Here is a 20929-nt window from a genome sequence, read left to right as displayed (position 1 = left end):
GCACTCCACCCATACAGCAGGTAGACTTTCCTCCCACCTGTTCCTGCTCCCCAGAGCTCCCTGGGCTGGTGGGAGGGAAAGGGCACATCAGACCTGAGTAAAAGCCAAGCAATGCCCACAGCCTACAAGCACAAGCTATTTCCCTCATCTTGATGTGCCCAGAGCAGCACCTGCAGGGCGGAGGTTTTCCAAAGACACAACACATCTGAAGTCCCCCTATCTTGCAACAGGCACTGGTGAGCTAACTGCCCTGGGTGACTTTGAAGTTCTACCCCAAAAAGATTCGCAACTCGGTGTTCCTTACCAGACTCTGCCTGTTTCAACCTTGAAGCCTTGACGGGAACTTCTACACAGCATTTACAACACACAGTGCTCTGGTTTAACCCCCCAGCTGGCATTGTGGGTCATGCAGCTGGCTAAAGCCAATAGATCCCAAGTGTATTTTGGGAAATAAAATGTATTTAGCTAGATGACAAGGAGGGGTGTGATTTTTCAAGTCCTCCTAACATGATGAAATTACCACCTAATGAGCGAGAGAAAGAAACTGCAATTCATCTGCTGCACCTTTCATGCAATCCTAAGCAGTTATGTCCTCTTGATCCATTTGATTCTTGTTAGTCCCTCCCTCCTTTCTCTCACACAGACCTGCATCCACACATGCATACAAGCAGTGCCCCTTACACAAGGAGTGTGAAATCACTCTCCATGTCAACAAAACACAGGGGATCCCGTGTCCATCGCAGATCAGTATTCTTTACATGATTACAACTCTCTAAATTTCCGTGCACTTGCTCCTGATTTACCACACAGTGGCTAGGAGCCAAGGCAGATCCATTTCGACACACCTTCTCAGTGACTCACTTTAAAAAAGAAAAAACCACCAACAGAAAAAAAAAAAATCTTTAAATTCCTTGTTATTGATAACAAAACCCTCCAGCTTCCAGGAGCCTACAGGATTAGCTATCAAGTAGTAATTGCCCAACAGAAGCCAAGTTCTCATTGATGGAAGCTACCATTGCTCTCTTGTTTTCAATGAATCACTGCCCATTTGCTGCAAATGGGGATTTGGCCCTTAAAACTAGATGCATGCATTGCTATCAGCCTTCCCTGGCTGTTTGAGTGCTTCCCCAGACACTGAACCAAAGACTAATGTCACTAGATAATATAAGCATTTCTCTGCTCTGCAGTTTGCACAAAAGCAGTACAATAGGAATACAATTGAAAACACTTGACAAATCGCGATTCTGACCACTGCAACAATCGAACAGGTCTGTCTGGAGATCAGACTGCTGTGCACATTTGTACTGACTACAATTGTGTTATGAGAAACGCAAGCACAAGTCCTGGTAAACAAAGCAGGATTCTTCTTAGCGAGGTTGTCTCATGTAATGTTACATAAAGCACAGCTACAACTAGGTCCATCTCAAAGGGCTGGATAAATATTTGTGTATCTCTCGGTGTGCTGGAGCAGAGAGTGAATAATGCTCTCCCATTGCACCAGATGAGCCATGACCCCAGGCCATGCTGATAAAAGTAGAAAGTCTATGATGCAACTTGTCTTTACAAAATGCACCCTTGGGAGACAGAACTCACTTTCTCTTTGCAGTAAAATAAAATATGCCACATGTAGTCCTGGCCTTAGAAACCGCACTGCACTTTGCTGAACGTGATGTTCAGTAAGTAGTGAACTATCTTGAAATATGGACATTTCCTGCTTCCCCCCCAAGCTCGTGTAGAGGTAGGGCATGGTCTTCTCCACTTCCTTTCTAAGGTCTGGTTTACCGCTAGGAGTAATCTTGGTTCAATGGTGGGTTTCACTGCACTGTTGCAGCCCCTAAATGTAGCCAAAAGCAAGTTGGGCGTTGCAGGTGCTGCAAACCGAATTGGTGCTTGTTCCTGTCTACATTCAAAGAAGCCCTTCTCCTGCTTGTTCTCAGAGCTGGATCTGAGCATGCACCAGAGAATCCTGAACACATCCACCACCACACAAACATCAGTCCCATCCTCTCCCCTGAGCGTTACAGAGCACAGCCCTCTACAATAAAAGGCAGTCAAACTTGGGGCCAGCGGGCTCAATGACACTTGTACCTGCATTTAAGGGATCACTGCAGAGTGCTTCCAGGAATTTCCTCCTCTCTCAGGTGCAGAGCATGCCATCTCTTCCATGTGTTCAGTGCCCCGTAGCCACAGTAGTTCAGGGTTTCCTTCCAAAATTAGTCTCATTGAGACATGATACCCCTGGCTGGGTCATTGGCAGTGGAGATCCAACCCAGCACCTCTGGATCTATGACTGAGCCTCTGTGACACCTAACAACCCAGCTCTCTTAAGCTGAAAGGCTGTACAGATTCATTACCCTCTTAGTGTATGTATACACACGGATTAAAATAGTAAGGCTGTTGGCGACTGAATGCCTAAAACAGCGAATGCTGCAGAAAAGGAGGTTGGTTCAGGAGTTAAACTAGGAAAACAACTTAAAATTACTTCAAAAAAAGTTAGATGTCTTCAAGGTACCAGGGCTTGATGAAATGTACCCTGGAATACTCAAGGAGCTGCTTCAAGGGGTATTTGAGTCATTAGCTATCTTCAAAAAGTCACGGAAGACAGGAGAGATTCCAAAAGACTGGCAAAGGGCAAACATACTGCCCAGGTGTAAAAAGGGAAATAAAGACAACCCAGGAAACTGGAGTTCTGTGAGCTTAACTTCTGTGCCAGGAAAGATAATGAAGCAAATAAGAAATCCAACTGGAAACATCTGGAAGAGAACAAGGTTCTAAGTAACAATCAGCATGGATTTGTCAAGAACAAAACACATCAGACCAACCCGATATCTTTCATAGATAAGATAATGAGCCTTGTGAATAAGGGGAAAGTGGTAGACCAAGATTTTAGTCAAGCAGTTGATACAGTATCATGACCTCAACAATAAACTCAGGAAAACAATGTAGATGGGACTCCCACAAGGTGGGAGCTCAGCTGGTTGGATAGGCATTCTCAGAAAGTAGTTATTAATGGTTCACAGTCATGCTGGAAGGGTATAGCAAGGGGGGGTTCCATAGGGATCATTTCTGGGCCCAGTTCTGTTCAATATCTTCATCAACAAATTAGATAATAGCTTAGAGAATATGCTTACAGAGAGATTGCAGATGATACCAAGCTGTGGGGGTTGCAAGTGCTATCTGGACAAACTGGGGAAATGGTCTGAGATCAATAGGATGAAGTTCAATAAGGACAGATGCAAAGTACTCCACTTTGGAGGAACAATCAGTTTCACACATGCAAAATGGGAATGGACGATCTAGGAAGGAGTACTGCAGCAAGGGATTTGGGACTCACAGGACGACAAGCTAAATATGAGTCAGTGTGATGCTGCTGCAAAAAAGGCAAAGGTGTTTCTCGGACACATTGACAGGAGTGTCAAAAGCAAGACACCAGAAATGATTCTTGTGCTCTGCTCAGCAAGGAGTGGCCTCAAGTGGAACATCATGTCCAGTTTGGGGCTCCACGTTTCAAGAAAGATTTGGAGAAATTAGAGAGTCCAAGAAGAGCAACAAAAACTATTAGAAGTCTAGAAAACAGGACCTGCAAGGGATAATTGAAAGAATTAGGTTCTTTTAGTCTGGAAGAGAGAAGACAGAGGGGACAAAAGAGCTTTCAAGCACCTAAAAATGTTACAAGGAGGAGGGAAAAAATATTCTCCTTAATCTCTGATGATAGGGCAAGAAGCAATGGGCTTAAGTAGCAGCACAGGAGGTTGAAGCTGCACATTAGAAAAACTGGAATAAATTGCCCAGGGAAATATTTGAGAGCCAGTGAGACAATCATTTGTCAGGGATAATTTGATGGTGTTTGGTCCTGCCCTGAGTGCAGGGGTCTGGATTTGATGACCTCTCAAGGTCCCTTCTAGTATATTATCTGGTCAGCTGTGACCATTTCGCTTCATGGGAAGACTATAAATCTTTGGCCTGTTACTTTCTGCTGCAAGTTCCCTCATGAGCCCTGCAGTGACACAGAGCGAGAGAGCTGCTTATCTCTCACCTCACCCCCATTCCTTAAGCACAGCTATAGCGGTCATTATCTGTTGTACAACCCCTGCATTGCTGACACTGGCCGTGCGTGTGCGTGTGCGTGTGCGTGTGCGTGTGCGTGTGCGTGTGCGCACACGCTTCCACACTGACCATGCCAACATCTCACCTCACAGGCCAGACCATCATCAGGTGTCCCTGACAGGAATGGTTTCCTGTTCCCGTCACGGGTGGCAGTTGTGTTAACCCAAGACACTTGCTACTTGGTTGCACCTATCTCAAGGGTTTACTGTACAACAGCAATGAGCATGGTGTAAGGAAGTCAGACTCCAACAGTGGTTTTTAACCAGTGCGCCAAGAGAACTGTCTAAGTGTGCCACAAAATTTCAGCAATTTCCCTTCACTCTGGCTCTTTCTAGAGCCACAGTTGGGAGGATGGTGCAGAATCGGTGACCCCACACCAGCTGCGGCTCAAGCAGCAAGGCTTTGTGGAGTCACCCTGAGGGGAAATGTTGACCCCACAGGATCCTGATTGCACTGGAAGCCAACTGAAATGCTGCTTCCCAGCCTGAATGAGCTGGCGGAGAGCCCACCCCCACTCCCTGCCGTGACAAGTGAGAGTGAGGGAGGGAGCCTGCTTGAACAGGGACATAGTTCAAATGCTATATCCTGTGTTCAACAGGCTGGCAAGGAGGGGAACCTGCTTTCAGCAGTTACTGGTTTACTCAACATCTCTAGCACAGCATTGAGCAGACTTTGAAAATGTCTGTTCTCAACATTTAAGACTGTATTCTGAAGTGGATGTGAAACATCAAGACTTTTGATCCTTGTTTAGCTTGTTGCAACATATTATTGCATTCAAAGTGCTCTAGTATGACAGTAACCATAGCAGATGTAAGTAAATATGGCATTTATAAGCAACTGATTCCATTGAAAAAAAGTGGGAGTGCTGTGGAATTGTTTGTCTCATTGAAGTGTGCTCTGCTACTGGAAAGTTGGGGAACCACTTGACTAGAAGGTAATTTGTATTGATAGTATCTGGGGTGTCTACCAGAGATCTACCCGGCCTCCAGGTAAGACTCGAAACACCAAACACTTCTTTTCCTTAAATGAGAAGCTAAGAAAGCTCAGTGGGACTGATTCTCCCCTGCCTCACACCTTGAGTTACCGACACCTGTACAAACAACGTTAAACACTAAGGGCTTGTCTATACTTACCAGAAGATCGACATGCTGGCAGTCGATCTTCCTGAGTTTAATTTTGCCTGTCTGGTGAAGACGTGGCAAAAATCGACCTCTCTGGGCTTTGGCCCTCGATTCCTGTATTCCCCCCTATCGCATGGAATATGGGACTTGGACATGAGTCTATGGAGGCTCCGTCTTCACTAGGGAAGTAAGTCGATTCCAATACCTTAATTCTAACTCCACAAATGCCAAAGCTAGAATTGCATATTTGAAATTGACTTATTCCCCAGTATAGACTTACCCTAAAATAGCAGAATAGCAGCCCTTTGCAGCCACTTCCTTCATGCCAAAACTTCTATAAGGCTGCCCCTTTGTGAAGCTGGAGTGCAGACTGGATAGCATTAGGCATCAGTGGAAAAACAAGTCCAAATTCCTCATCCAGCATAGGCCAGACTCAGAAAAATCATCAAGGTTTCCTTATTGTTTTTCAAATCCTCATAAAAAGCATGCACCACAGCTACTGGAAAAATTTCTATTGGATAATCCCCCTGCCCCGCATAACTGAAAATGGCTTTTTAATGAAAGGGGAAGGTGAGAAAAATACCTGGGCTTGTCAAAAAACTGGGGGGAAATACAACTTTTCCTAAAACCTGAACATTTTCAGCAGAAATATCCATTTTTTCCCCCTCAAGGAAAAAAATCCTTTCCCAACCAGGTCTAGCACACAACTGTAACTTTCACCTTTGCAAAATCATCTTGAAACTACATGTGGTCTTGGGTTGCAACACACAACTCCCTGAATGGCAGTACAGCCTTCCACCAATGCTTCCTGAAGGATGTTGCAGAGTTCTTGAGACATCCCCAAGGAGCTGTTTGAAATTTCCCTTTGTGAAATGCAATGCCCTGTCTCCTCTAAAGCAGTGCATCTCAAACTTAAAACAGTCACATTCCCCGATAGGGACTTCAGCCTTACCAGCATACCCCACTCCCCAGTGCCATCCCAGCGCTTATCTCCTGATTTTTAGTAACTATTCTGCTGCATACCCCTTTAAATCCTTTCGCGTAGCCCCGGTGATATGCATACCACACTTTGGGAAATGCTGTCTCTGTTTTGGAGGAAAAGGGGAGGACTCAAAAGAAAGGGTGGCCTCCTTTTCCAAAGAGTGTGCATTAATGGAGATGTTTGCCGCATTTCTCTGTCTGCTTACTTCACACCATTCAGTTGTCTTCTATTGGGCCTTGCATCTCTGCACAGGGATTAGCATTTAGCAGGACCTAAAGTGGTATTTTGTCTGCATTCATCCCTCCTTGGAGTTCCCATTCTGTGCTGGCAATAGGTGCTTGCTAAATATACAGCACCAGTGTGGATATTTCTTTACAGTTAAATATTTTACCCCCTGCATGGGTATTTTTCAGTCTATGCTCTGTAATACAACACAACAAAGGAAGCTGGGTTTTACCTTGGACCTGTGGGAAATCCTTCCCTATGACCTCCAATGTGAGAAGCCCTGACAACACCGGCCTACAAGAAAGCCACTCCCTCACAATAGACAAAAGGGCTGGATCACTCCACTCCTGCTTCCTTTGGTGGCTTTAGCCAGCGTTTTATTTGAGCTGGCAAATCATGATTTTTGCTGTCTCTCTCATCACCCACTCTCCCTCTGACGCAGGGAGAGTGGGACACAGTCCTGAACAGAAAGATAATCACAGATGTTGAGTACTTACAGATCCCCTTTAAGTTAATGGGAGCTGAAGAACTGGTTTGCCTCTGAAGCTCGGGCTGCTTTTAGAGGCCCCTTCTGAATCCAGGGAGTGGGGTTGATGGGGTTACGCACCAGTTTGAGGCGACAAAGAGGAGATGCTGCACAGAGCTCAGATCCCCGAGGCTTGGCGGAGGCTTTGTGTGGTTCCCTGCCTCTCCCTCCACCCCAGCCCCTTAATGACAAATTTAATGCATTAGCCAGTGAACTAACCAAGAAACAAGTTACATTCAAGCCAGCGTAAATATCAAAGTGGTGTTTCTATCAAGCCGGGAAGCACTTAGGAGAAAAAGACAATGGAGCCCTAATGACACCTTTAGTTCAACCAAAGTGAATTAGGGAAAATGGCAATCAGACAGCTACAGCTGAGATCTGAATAGGGCTGGTGACGCAGAGAGATAAAGTGAGAGCTTTCCAGAGAGCAGGCGCTGGAAAGGGAATGGCTCAGCACCAGCCACGGCACAGAAGCGGGAGAGGGTCAGTTCTGTACCACCACCAGGTTGGCAAAGAAAGTCAGGTAAGGGAGCCAAAATGGAGAGGTCCCCCCAGGACCCACTAAGATTTTGCAGCCAGAAGTACCCTTGGGCCCCTCTTTTCTTTCACCTAACTATTTTTTAAATCCCCAATCCACTTCATGCAATTTCACGTCAATAGACTATCCTGGGAGAAACACTGGAGCTGCTCTCTGGGATGAGAGCAGGGGATATTTCAGTCCAACCCATCAAGCACTTTGGATCTGGCTATATTCTATGGTACTTGCTGGCATTCTTGGGAAGCTACAACCTTGGGCAGCCATCCAGGGGAGAAGCTTGTTGCTGCTGAGCTGTGGGGAATCGTGCCACAGTCACTTGATTCTTGTCACCCCACGCTGAACATACGGAGATCAGAGGCTTTGCTAACAGGGCAGAGAAGGGGTAATGGGCTGGTGACAGAAACTGAGTGTGGAATCTATGAACCCATTGATGCTATCAATTCGAGCCATGGCCAGAAAGAAAAGCTTGTGGCACTCAGCTTCCTAGAGGTCTCACTGCTGCCTGACTCAGGCCTGAGATAGCCCCTATAGAGTTAGCCATCCTTCTCTTAGCAGCATCATGCTACCATTACCCTACAGGCATCCTGGAACCCTGCTCCAGCAGGGTGCATCCCAGCAGGAGAAGGCAGTTTCCCCTGGCCCTTTCCAGCAGCAGAGGGAGGGGCCGAAAAATTAATCAGTTCATCGCTCCAATGGGACATGAGGGACAGGTATCCTTCATCCCTCAGTGCCTGAGCCAGGCCAACTATCCGAGCGCAGAACTCTTTCAGAAGGGCTATAAGCAGTGCAGCACAAGACAGGGATAGAAACAACAGTTCTTCAGTTGAACTGACCCCATTTCTCCGGGTTATGTTTCCTAAAGGAGCCACTAGCAGCCTCCATCAGGGCCCAGGCTGGCAGCAGTTTCTGCACCTCTGGCTCCCTAGGTACAGAACTGCAGTGATTATCTTTGGAAAAGACAATGCTTTGGGGTTTGGGCAGGGAAAGGTCCCCTTCCTTCACCACGGCACATGGAATTCTGCCCGTCCATAGTTTCACAAGCACAGTGCACTTCAGCCCTGGGAGTGCTGGCATTTTGCAGAACATTTACAGGGAACCACAGAGAGAAAGAGGTGGTCTGAGCACAGAACTGGAAGCCAGGAGGCACTCAAATACCAGCCCTGCTGTTGATCCCCTCTGTAGATCTCAGCAGGCCAGTCTCAGAGAGAGAGAGAGAGAGAGAGAGAGAGAGAGAGAGACTCATTAGGTGATTTGACACCATAAAGAGGAAATCAGTTGCAGAGCTGCTATTACTACTCAGGTGTTCCTGGGCTCCTAGTTCTTTTCTCAGGCAACACTTGCCCTCTCTCTCTTTCTTTCTCCCTGCCCCTCATGCCTACAGAGGCCCCTGTGCTAGCAGCAGCCGACCTATTCGGAGACCGTCCCTGACCCACAGGCAAGTCGCAGCCTAAGATGGCCCCACTCTCAGTGATCGAAGTCCCTGCTCTGAGCAATGCTTTGGAGGCCCAGTGAACACCTTTGGGCGTGCTCCCGGCAGCCAGGCCTCGAGCCCCACATGAGTGCTGCAGAGGGAGTTGGAACAACTGACTCAATATGTTTCAAGTGGCACTTGGCTCAGGCCCCCATCGCATGTCATCACCTCTTCCTCCGTTCATCTTAGGAGCCCCCTGTTCTGCCCAGAGCATTAGCTGGAGCTGCCCAAAAAATGGCATAAGTGATCACAGGGGTGATTCACCACCACCCTCTGCCAGAGAGCAGCAGTTAATTCCAAAGAAAGAGTTGCCATTACCCAGGCCGGACACATTCAGAGTACCAGCTCCACCATGCCCAGTGTTCTAGCACCACCTAGTGAGAGCATCCCGGCAGCTCCTAAGGTGTTCGGAAGCATGCACACAGCCAACCGGACAGTTACCTCCCCTGGCTTTGTGTAAGGTGCTGGGGGGCTTTGCTCTTCATCCCGCCCCGTTTCTGGCCAGGTCTGTGCTGGGGTTTCGGCCACTGGTGCAGAGCCCCTGACGTGGACACGGTTTGGTTTCATGTCAGAGTAAGCTGCATCAGTGCAGCTGAAATTCCAGTGCAGACGAGGCCTAAGGGTAAGAGGCTTTGTGTCCTCTCCACAGAAAGGCTTGTGGGAGCCAGTCTAGCATGAGGTACCTGTCCTTCTGGGAACTGCACAGAGGTGGCCCCATCACCTCACTTCTCTTTAGCTTTTTGTGAAGATTTTCTCAGGGGGCATGCATTTCAGGGACGGCTGTAGGTCCCAGCAGAGCTAGACAAGAGGTAAAAACCAGATAAACAGTGGCACCCAGATTCTGCCACACACTGTTGGGAGCATTAGCACAGGACCAAAGAGTCTATAGCAGTTTTCCTAGTGCAGATATTTAGTTCCTGCATTGCATACTATTTACTGCCCATATGGAAATTAATCAACTTCATGTGGGAGACATTGCAGTGCTGTTTTCACCAGTGTATCGTACTGGGGGAAACTCACAAAGTGGTTCTTTTTGTGCTTTATCATCAGACCAGGGATCTATTCCCAGTTGTGCCACTGATCTGCTAAGAGACCTTGGGGAAGTCATTTCCTTTTCTGTGCACCTCCATTTCCTTCTTGCAAGATAAAGATGCTGATTGTATTGGCTTACATATCACCAGATGTTGGGGGCTTGTGTTTCTAAAGAGCTGTGAGTTTCACTGTAGTCATCTGAGTCAGTCTGAATGGCAGGTCATAGCTGTGCAGTTCTTGGCACTAAAAAGACTAAGATTTTTGCAAGTTTCACTTTTTAGCTTCCTTTTTTGGTGGGTACCAGCAGGACTGGCTGCACATGCCCTCTGTAAAGTGGGATTCATTTAGGAAAGGCACTTGAGGCCCGAATGTAGGAATAGTTAAAAGTCTCAGAGGCGTAGGCATGTTTCTGTGAGTCGAACACAGCCCCTGCAACCAACATGGCCCGTGACAGCTCTTTAAAAAAATAAAGGCCAATTATATATCTTTTGAGTTTGTAATGAACCTAGAGTTGATGGATCATTTCTGTGCCTGCTGTAATTGCTCACAAGATGACATGTTGGAAATCAAGTTTACCAGCTGCTATGCATTTCCTTTCAGTTTAACATGATCCTTTACTTCCCCTTAGTGGTGAGAAGAGAGAAAGCAGGATGAAAACCTATCAGACTTCTCTGTCCTCCTCTAATACAGTGTCATCAGTGCGCCACACGGCTACAGGGCCCAAGGAGGTCACATGCGGGACAAAAGCCTGCAGTAGCCAGCATTAGAAGGCCTGATCTCTGAGCAACAAAGCAGGACAAAGGGGCCACGCTTGTGAAGACAGAGCACTGAGTGAGACGCAAGTGTTCTGGGTGTGCAATCCCACCACTGCCAGACTCTTTGGTTGAGTATGGGACAATCCACCTCCATTCTGTGTCTCATTTTACTCACACTGGCTGTTGTGATCAAGGCAGTGAAAACCCTCGATGACCTTTTGCAGGGCCTGTGAAACAGTGCTTCGTTTACCTGGCCTATCTTTGCCTTCCACAAAAACCCAAGCTGTGCGGGGCGCTATCCTGGGGGGAGCTCGCATGATAACGTGCTGTGGTATTTGGTTTGTAGAGTCACTCAACTGGTCTAACAACGTATCAATAAAAAGTACAGATGCAGAGAACTTGGCTATTTAAAAAAAAAACCTGGCTCCTCATGGCAGGGCATTTCAGACTTGCCCTGCTGTTCAGGGCTACTTGGAGGATTCATTAGCTAGTGTTTGTTGCAGTGCTTTGAAGAGGAGAAGCCCTTTAAAATACTGTTCACCTGTAAATCGGACCCTCCCTCCCGTGTCCATGTAGTATGGGCTTGGAATAGAATGCAAAAGGCCTACCAAGTCTAGAACCCATTCCTGCTGCTGCCATTGACTTCCCGAAGTCTCTTGCCTTCTCTCAACACCAGGCACTAATCAGCGACAGTGCATGAGGAGCCTTAAATCCCATGGGAAAGAGCACAAGAGCAGAGTAGTCAAATTACAGTTTCTGGAGAGGTTCAACAATTTTCTACCAAAATGCTTTTTCCTGGCAGCAAAATGACTTTCCCATCAAAATAGAATTCTTTGGCAAAGCCATCAGGTTTTGCTGGGAAAAATGAAGACTGAAGCTTCAAACTGAAGACGTTTAGTCACCAAACTATTCCCTGTGAAAATCTGAGGCTTTTACATCTTAATGAAAATTTTCATTTTGTTGAAATTTTTCATGGGACTGAGACAGCAGGTTAGGAAATTTATTCTATGGCAAATTCCCTTCAGCTTTCTTGCAGGGGCAAAATAAAAAAAAGCAATGGGTGTCCCTTATTAATTGATTCCACTTCAGTAGAATTCTCCTTCACCATTAAATGATCACAGACAGAACTGTAATCTTAGAGATTGTCCATAATTACACGTGGGGTACATAGCATGGCACTGAGGTCTGGTAATGGGATTAAAGCTGCTCATATTACAGAAGCAGCTAAGCATGAACAAAATAGACATACAATAAAAAGCATGAACTGCAATGGCAATCACCAACAGAACAGAGAGGAAAAAAATCACTACACGGCCCGAAGGACACTAATGTTTGTCCTTGCTGCCTTTCAGGTCACCAGAGGAAGGGAAGGGGTGGAAGTGAAGCATCACAGAAAGAGACTGCGTTGTCTGGGCAGCTGATGGAGGGAGTGGAAAGGCACCTGAGAAATGCTGATACAACCCTGGGGAAGGAACATGGGAGAGCTCTAGGAGGTCTCATCTAGGCCAACCTCTAGGGCCAAGGCAGGCTTGTCTCCAGAAGGGCACGGTCTAGTCTCAGTGAAAGCGATAGGAGATTGAAGGTTTGATTTTCAAACTGGAACTAGACTGCTCTGAAGAGCTAAGCCTTGCTCTGAGGGCACAGGGAAGAGGCTGAGCAACTCCAACCTCAATGAGGCTTTTTACAGCTTATGCCAGAAGACTTCAGTAGCTGAAGTACACTAAGAAGCCAGGCAGCACCTCTATTCAAACAGCAGCTTCATTTGATAGAGGACTCTGCTCGCCACTCCCAAGAGTGGTGTCTTCTCTAAGGCTTCAGACCTACACATGCTCTGTTTTGAATTTGTCTGTGCCTATTTGGTGGCTCAGAGATCACAGGGCTCCTGACTATGGCCAACGTTCTTATTGACACTTCAGTAAGTAAGTAATAGGGTTCTTCTAGGAAGAACATACATTTGTCTCTCTCCCACGCTGTGCCAATGGAGAACAATGCACACCCAACAGGACAGGCTGCTGCACTCACTGCCAGGACAGCACCTGCTCCTAGTGAGCCTGGAGAATCACTTGCCAGACCAGAGCCCCTTCCCACTGACACATTGTCTCCCTCCACCTCTCTTCCTGGGTCCATGGCCCCCCTCTCACCCCACAGACTGCTGCTGCTGCCCTCACTGCCTTTTCATGGCACCACACTCCAGCCAAGTCACCTGATTTCCCCTTGCAGCACTGGAAAGCCCCTTTGCACCAAGCAGGCCACAATAGTTTTCCTATGTGCTGCCTCATAGCACCTCTCCCTCAGTGACTGGCAGAGAAACCCCAGTCTGTACTCTGCTCAGGGCTCCAGCTAAAAGACCTCCAAAGCCAACAGTCAAGGGCTGTTTCTGCCTGGACATTACTGCTTTCCCCCATCCTACCTTTCTGGCTTGTCTTCAGTGAGTCCACCAGCAAAACCACACCTCCTCTTTCTCCAGAGAACAAGGACAACCACCTCCTGCCTTTATAAACAGTCTCAGTCTAGCTCATTCTCCCTCAGCTGGGCACCCTCATTTCATCAGAGAATTGCTTAACCACCTGATTACTCTCCACTGTGGCCTGCTTTAATTAGCTCCCACCTCACTCTGCATTGACCCTTTCTAGGCCAGAGAGAGGTGATTTCCCCATCACATACACCAGCTTAGTTTGGATGAATAAAGTTTTTAAAGGTGCCCCAGTTATTCCAAATCCCACTGAGCATCCATCATATTCCACGAGTCACAGATTTTGCATCCCGAAGGGGCAACTATAAACATGTAGTTTGACCACCAGCCACACAGCTTCATCCAGAACTCCCTGCAGTGCAGAGAATTATTCTTCTCTTCTGCCTAAGTGAACATTATAGAGTCCGACAGCTCTGGCTGAAGTAAAAGAGCTTAGGAGGGTATCAGTTGCTGATTCATACTTCAAGAAGAATCCAATTTGTGTGGCCACGGTCCAAGAGAAGCTGGAGACCAAATAAGCTGATCACGCAGTATTTTCGTTTCACCCTTAGCCTCTGTGGATCAACTGCCCCAACTGCACAATCCCCCCAAATTTATGTCTACAAATATCCTACCAAGAACCACCATAGGGTGACAGCTGTCAAAATGAGCTCAGCAACTAAAAGCTGCAAAGTAACAATTGATCTTTTTGATTATAAAAACTGGGAGCTGTTAAGGACACTGTGCCTGGGACAGGGGACATTTCCAAGAAAATGACCTGTTTCCCCAAAATATACAGACTGCAACAAAACAGCTTTTCTAACAATATTTATTTTATTGAGAAACATTTGGTGAACCTTTACTGTGACCTCCCTTTGTAAAGTGGTTTGTGTTTGTTCTTTGCTATCTGTGTTCCCTGTAAACTGGGTACTTGGGCTGTGCCCCAGGAGAGATTCAGATGCCGCCTAGCTGATTACCAGAGCCCCCCCAGTGAGCAACATGCATTCCTATTGCTGGTGCACATCCGCCCATGCCTCGGTGCACATAACAAAATTTATTCTGCCCGTGGATGGAAAAAAATGGAGGGAACCCTGACTGCTATTATAAAAAGCCATAGGGTCCAACTAGCTAGGCACTAGCCACATGCGGCAATTTAGCAGATTGAGCCTGGCTAGATGTCTTAAGCAATAAATATAAATTCAGAATAATGGGGCTAGCTCACTATAGCAGTAGACACCAGGGATTAAAAAGCTAATCCTCCCTAGGGATTTCTTGGCTCCCGTCAGGTGCGGCAGCCGACTTGGCTACCACCCCTGACAGGAGAGGTTTCCCCACGCTTAGCTGCCGCCCGTGATGGGAGCAGGGAAACTGCTTCTGTCAGAGGCAGTGAGAATCAGGCTGCTGTCCCTGAAAGGGGAGGTTTTCCTGCTCCTGTCAGTGGCAGCAGCCGAGAGCCAGGCTCTTGGCTGCCCGTCACTGACGGGAGCATGGAACCTGACCAGCGCTGCTGCATTGGTCAGTTTCATGGCTCCCCGAGTTATGGGCAGATAGACTTACATGGGGCTGTGCAAGAATGTGACTTCCACGTAAGTCAGAGGTCTACTGTATGTAGCAAATTTCCCCTTAGCTTTCTCCTGGGAGTGGAAACGAGGCTTTTTTTCAATAGTTCTGTTAGAAACCACCACTGCAGTTCAGTTAGTGAACTCACTTGCCAGCATCTCTTATCAACTATTTAATAGGATGCAAATTTTAATACTGTTTACAAAGCTGTTGGGTTGCAGATGCCAGCTATATTGAATCATTGCATTTTTTTTCTATTATTAGCAATTAGCACAACCCTGTGGACACATTGTAATCCTGGGGATTGTCCTTAAGTACAGTAATTTGTAAAGGGCAAGTGCCTGGCTCAGGAGACAGGTAATTGAATTAGTTTACTGTATGGAAGATGCTCTGAGCGGAAACGTAAATGCAATAAAAAACACATATTATGGTATCAAACTAGAATTAAATAGGGCCCAGTGTTTTTAACTAGACAGGAGAAAATCAGTCATACCTGCTACTTGCAAAAACTGATATTTGTCTTTTGCTCCACATGAATTAATTTATACTTTGCAGGGGAAGCATTTCTGTGATGACACGAGGCGAAGGCCAGTGGTGAATTAGTTCCATGGTGAGAAGCCTTGTAACAGCGTAGTAAATGATCGTTATCAAAGGCACTTCTGCCTGATGTATAATACGGGTTGAATCTTTCTAATCTGCAGTTCTCTCATCCAGCAACATTCATAATCTGACTTGACGACCACTTTTCATGGGTGTGCCCAAGTTTCCTGCAGTCCCACGAAGCTTGTTTAGAGCCACCAGTGCCGGCTGTCAGTATTCTGTGCTGTTGCTTAGTTCTAATTTACCCCTAAATGTCTTCTAAGAGCCAAGTAAGCAGAGGAAGTGTTGGTAAAGCTGCCAGACAATATTGATCTCCTCTCATCCGGCAAATTGTTTGGTTCGGCACCAGTCAGGTCCCCAGGATGCCACACTAGAAAGGTTCAACCGGTAGTATTCTTATATCTACAAAAGAGTACCCACTCCATATTCATTGTCTATGCAGTGCCTACATTGCCATTTTCTACACTGCTACCTGGGGTAGTATAGATATATAGGAGTGTATCTGATAATTTGCACATCAAGAAGCACTGCGAACTTGGCATCAATGCTTGATAACATTGACATCAACAAGCGTTTGGCTCTTGCTGCCAAGAGAAGCAAGAGTTAGCTGATTGCATATTAATACTTCGAGAGCTAAGTATCACTGAGACCAAGTTGCCTTTAGTCCTCAATTAAGATGAAACAAGCGCCAAGCATTCTGTGTTCCAAACCAGATGGGGTGAAAGGGGACACCCTGATTGACACTGGCAGCGGCCCCCACCATCCACCAGCTCCTCTCTGCCTGTGAGTCCTTTAAGGAGATCGTCGCTTTGGATTATTCAGACCGGAACCGCTGGGAACTGGAGAAAGGGCTGAAGAATGAGCTGAGTGCATTTGACTGGACTCCCATGGTGAAATACGTGCATGAGCTGGAAGGAGACAGGTACAGGGGCTGGAAAGAGCAGGTTGCCTAATCACTTGTGTATTGCTCAGTGTCTCTAGGCAGCATCATTGACTTATACTGATCAGCTGGCAGGTGTAACGCAATCTGCGCTGAAGGCAGGCAGATCTTTTGGAGAAAATGAAGAGCAGGAGAAATGTGGTTTTCAGATCTGGTGGGATTCTCTATAGAGTGACCACGGGGTCTCAGCAGCAGGCACTTAGAGGAGCTCTGTCAGTGGATTTTGACACTTTTTTGAGTCTACAATGCACCATGATTTTTTGCTTCAGTTAATTTACCCAGCGGCAGATTTGTTAAAACTCCAAAAGTCAGATGAGGTGGCAGGACAGGGGTCCATGGAGAAAGTAGCCAGTTTTCGTGATCCTAGGCGCAAACTGGGATGAGTTCTGAGCAAAGTGGGGGTGAACTAGAACCTGAAGTTGCTTGGCATTCCAGCAGACCTGAAAAACTGAGCCAGAGTAAAGGGGACTAAAGAGAAAGTTAATCCAAGGTACTACAAACAGACGTCACTCTATCAAACAGTGTTTTCTTCTGATGCTCACTCCTATAGTACAGAAAGATGCTGCAACTGCAGGTAACCATTTGGAGTTCATCCCTTATTGGGTATGTGTATGTCCCTGCAGGGGAAAGGAGGCTGAGAAAGAGCTGAGGTTATGGAAAACCATCAAACGAGTTCTAAAACATGACATCCACAAAAGCAACCCCATGGATCCAATCGTCCTCCCTCCAGCTGACTGCCTGATCTCTTCACCGTTCTTGGAAGCCGCTTTGCCAAGATCAGAACACATACCGCACCGCACTGACGAACATCAGCTTCCTGTTAAAGCCAGGAGGAAGCTTGGTGCTAAGTGGAGCTTTGACCTGCAGTTTCGACGTGGTTGGCCTGAGGTTCTCTTCTTTGGTCTTGAAAGAAGGGAAGCCCTCAGTGAAACTGGCTTCAGCATTCAGGAGTTTGAGGTTCTCTTTCGGGATGATAATACCATCAATGACAGCTCTGATTTCTTTGGGATGTTCTTCATTCTCGCTTACAACGAGGATGCGGTATAAACTGTTTCCCTCTCTGGGAACAGCCTGCTTGCTGCTTTATGATTTTACCTGGTTTTCTTTGTTATATTATTTTAGCTTATGTTTTTGCACTGAATACTTTCAGTAGGCATCACAATTATATTTGGCTATAATGCAAGGAACCTACAGGATTGGTCTGATTAGTTACAGGAAGTCAACAAAAACCCTTGTAACTACTGGCATAGATAAATGGCTTTGCAGTTACTCTTTTTTGACTCTGGGGAATGCGTTTACCCAAATTTTGTGACATCCTGGTAACCACAAAGTACACCACACATAGTGGTTCAGACAAAAGGTAAAGGTTTGAGGATGAGCAAATCAGCATTCATATGTACGGGTATGCTGTCGATATGAAAGAACATGCTTGTCTATAGAGTAAGCGTGCCCTAGGATTTGTCTGGTTGGGGAAATCAGATTTGGGCATGGAAGGTTAGGCACTGATATGAATACTCAGTATACTGTCAGGATCATGTAAGGGGAAAACCACCATGTGTAGGCATCCTTGTTTTAGCTTCACATTCTCTTTAGTTGAGCTATCAGCTGAGGTTTGCAAGAGAACTCAGCTACTCAACAGTTGACCAAAACCACCATTGTCTTGGGATGGAGGAACCTAGCTACCAGACTCATTGGGTGTGCCAGAGACAAGGCTGGTCTTTTGTCTCCCACTCCCAGCTCTCCAAGGAAGCTTACGAGAGTGCAAATAAAAGTGGCATTTGTGAAAGGATGGTATGACAAGAGCCTATAGAACCGTGCTACTGCTTTATGGGTCTGTAGTTTGGAGCTTTGATAACTCTTCCCTTTATTTTAATAAAAGCCTTTCAAACTTGGCTCTCCTCTCAGGGTGAATGTCCTTTCCACCCAACCACCCACCAATGGTCTGTTAACAAAGTACTGAATTCTCTACAGTGTCTCATTCTGTACCGGCTGCAAAGTGAGATTCCTTTCGGGGCTTTTAACCTGGCTGGTATTTGTGAAAAGCAAACAGGTTTAAAATAACAGCAAACTGTACACAATGTCAAAAGACAAAGACTGTAGGGCTGAGTTCCCCAGTTGACCTCAGCTTGCAAGTATACAAAAGCGTTAAAAAGCTGAATGATGCAACTTTTAATACTGTTCACAAACCAACTGGAATGCTAATGCATCTATCTTGCATTTGTTACTACTAACTAGTTCTTCAAGCCCCATAGACATCTTCTATAATCCTAAGGATTGTCTTTAAGGGCTGGAATTTGTAAAATGTGATTGCATGGCTCCGGGGATTCTGAATGGAATTAGGACATCTTGCTTTAGGGAAAAATTAAAAATGAATAGAAATAGAAGCATAATAATAAATAGCTCTGCGGGGGGGTATGAATCCTGAATGGAACAGGCTAAATGCAAGAAGTGATACAGGAAAAAAATCACCAACACCTGGTACCTGGAAACATTAATATTTCTCTCTCCTCTGTGCCCATTACTTTACACGTTGCAGGGGAACAGTCTATATAAGGACATAAGGTGAAGGTCAGTGGTGAATTTGATTCAGGGTGTCAAGCCCTACATAATCTTAATAAGGACAACAGCATCTGTAGGCAAATACCGCAGGGCTGAGTTTCATAGCTGCTCACAGCCTGCGGGCATATAAAAGTGTTAAAAAACAGAGTGATGCAATTTTTAACACTGGTTGCAAAGCTTTTGGTTTGTTAATGCCATCTGCATTGCATCACATTGTATTTTTATTTCTAATAATTACTGACACAAAGGGCATGCCAACACAGAGATAAAAGACCTGTGTCCTAGTTGTGGCCAGCCTGACTAAGATAACTCAGGCTTGTGGGGCAAGGGCTGTGGAACTAACAATCGCTGGATAGACAAATGGGCTCAAGATGAACCCTGGAATTTAGGACATTCCACAAATGCACGAGCCCGATCTTGCACTTCAAACCACATTTGAGTGTTTACATGGGGATTTTTCAGCCCTGAAGTCCTAGTCTGCTTCTACATTCACCCGCTCCCGACAGTGGTGACATGGTAATGAGGCAATTGGAAGCCGGCTAATGAGGAGCTAACATGCATATTCAGCACCTCATTACCATAATGGCCACCCGATATAGTTTTGTGGGAGGAAGGCAATGTCAAAGTGGGGTGCTTATTTCGAAGCTGCCCCCATCTACCCTGTCAATCTCCAGTTTGAAGTCTGCACTTGGAAAATTACAGGGCTGCCGTTATCCTAATGAGGCACTGAACATGTGAGTGTAGAAGCAGCCCTAGTCTCACAAGCCTGAGTCAGCTGCAGGGTTTCATCTCTATGTAGACAGAGCCATGGTACAATTCTACAAACAGAGGGTAGGGATAGGGTCCAGAGTGACCAGATAAATTGGAGGATAGCACCAAAAGGAATCTGATGAGCTTCAACAAGGACAAGTGCAGTCTTGTACTTGGGACAGAAGAATCTCAAGCATTGTTACAGGCTGGGGACCAGCTTGGCTAAGTAGCACAAAAGCATATGGGGATTACAGTGGATGAGAAGCTGGATATGAGTCAACAGTGCACCCTTGTAGCCAAGAAGGCTAATGGCATATTGGGGTGCATTAGGAGAAGCATTTCCAGCAGATCTAGGGAAGTTATTCCCCCCGCTATATTCGGCACTGGTGAGACCACATCTGGAGTACTGTGTACAGTTCTAGGCCGTCCCATATAGAAAGGATGTGTATGTATTGGAGAGGGTCCAGCAGAGGGCAAAGAAAATGATGAAGGGGATGGAGCACATGACTTGTGAGGACAGGCTGAGGGACTTGGGGTTATTTAGTTTGCAGAAGAGAAGAGTGAGAGGTGATTTGACGCCAGCCTTCAACTTCCTTAAGGGGGCGGGTGCTAAAGAGGATGGAGAGAGACTGTCCTCTGTAGTGATGGATGGAAGAATGAGGAGCAGTGGTCTGAAGTTACAGAGCGGGAGGTGTAGGTTGGATATTAAGAAAAAACTATTTCCCCAGGAGGGTGGTGAAGCACTGGAACGTGTAACTGAGAGAGGCGGTGGAATCTCCATCCCTAGAGGTTTTTAAGTCCCAGCTTGACAAAGTTCTTCTGGGTGGGATGATTTAAGTGGGGTTGATCGTGCTTTGGGCTAGGAGCTGGAATGGATGACCTCCTGAGGTCTCCTCCAGACCCAGGCGTCTTTCATTCTAAAGCACAGAAACTTGGAACTGGGCATTGCAGGACTCAGGAGATTAGTAATGGAAATACAACATCTTACAGCTATGGAAAACCTAAAACTGAATTGATGGATAAATGCAATACAAAGTACAGGTTGGGGCATGGTTGCTGGATAAATGAATACAGAAGGTTAGACAGGAGAAAATAACACCTGCTAATGTCTGTCTGTGTCCAGCATTAATTATACAATGCAGAGGAAGGATTTACTCTTTTTTTTTTTTTTAGATTATATGGAGATGCACATCTCATAAAACTGGAAGGGACCTTGGACCATTCATTCCAGCCCCCTGTCCTCTTGGCAGGACCAAGCACCATTCCTTTTTTTAATCTATTTGCCCCAGACCCCTAAATGGCCCCTCAAGG

At 46.2% G+C, this 20929-nt stretch overlaps 1 pseudogene; it reads left to right on the top strand.

Moving 5' to 3' along the window:
- Positions 1 to 16045: 16045 nt before the first annotated feature.
- Positions 16046 to 17356, top strand: LOC142001477 (nicotinamide N-methyltransferase pseudogene; annotated as a pseudogene).
- Positions 17357 to 20929: the final 3573 nt, after the last annotated feature.

This window comes from Carettochelys insculpta, chromosome 25 (genome assembly GCF_033958435.1).
Source record: "Carettochelys insculpta isolate YL-2023 chromosome 25, ASM3395843v1, whole genome shotgun sequence".
Taxonomy (NCBI): domain Eukaryota; kingdom Metazoa; phylum Chordata; order Testudines; family Carettochelyidae; genus Carettochelys; species Carettochelys insculpta.
The sequence above is the reverse complement of the archived record's forward strand: the minus strand, read 5'-3'. Positions and strand labels throughout refer to the sequence as shown.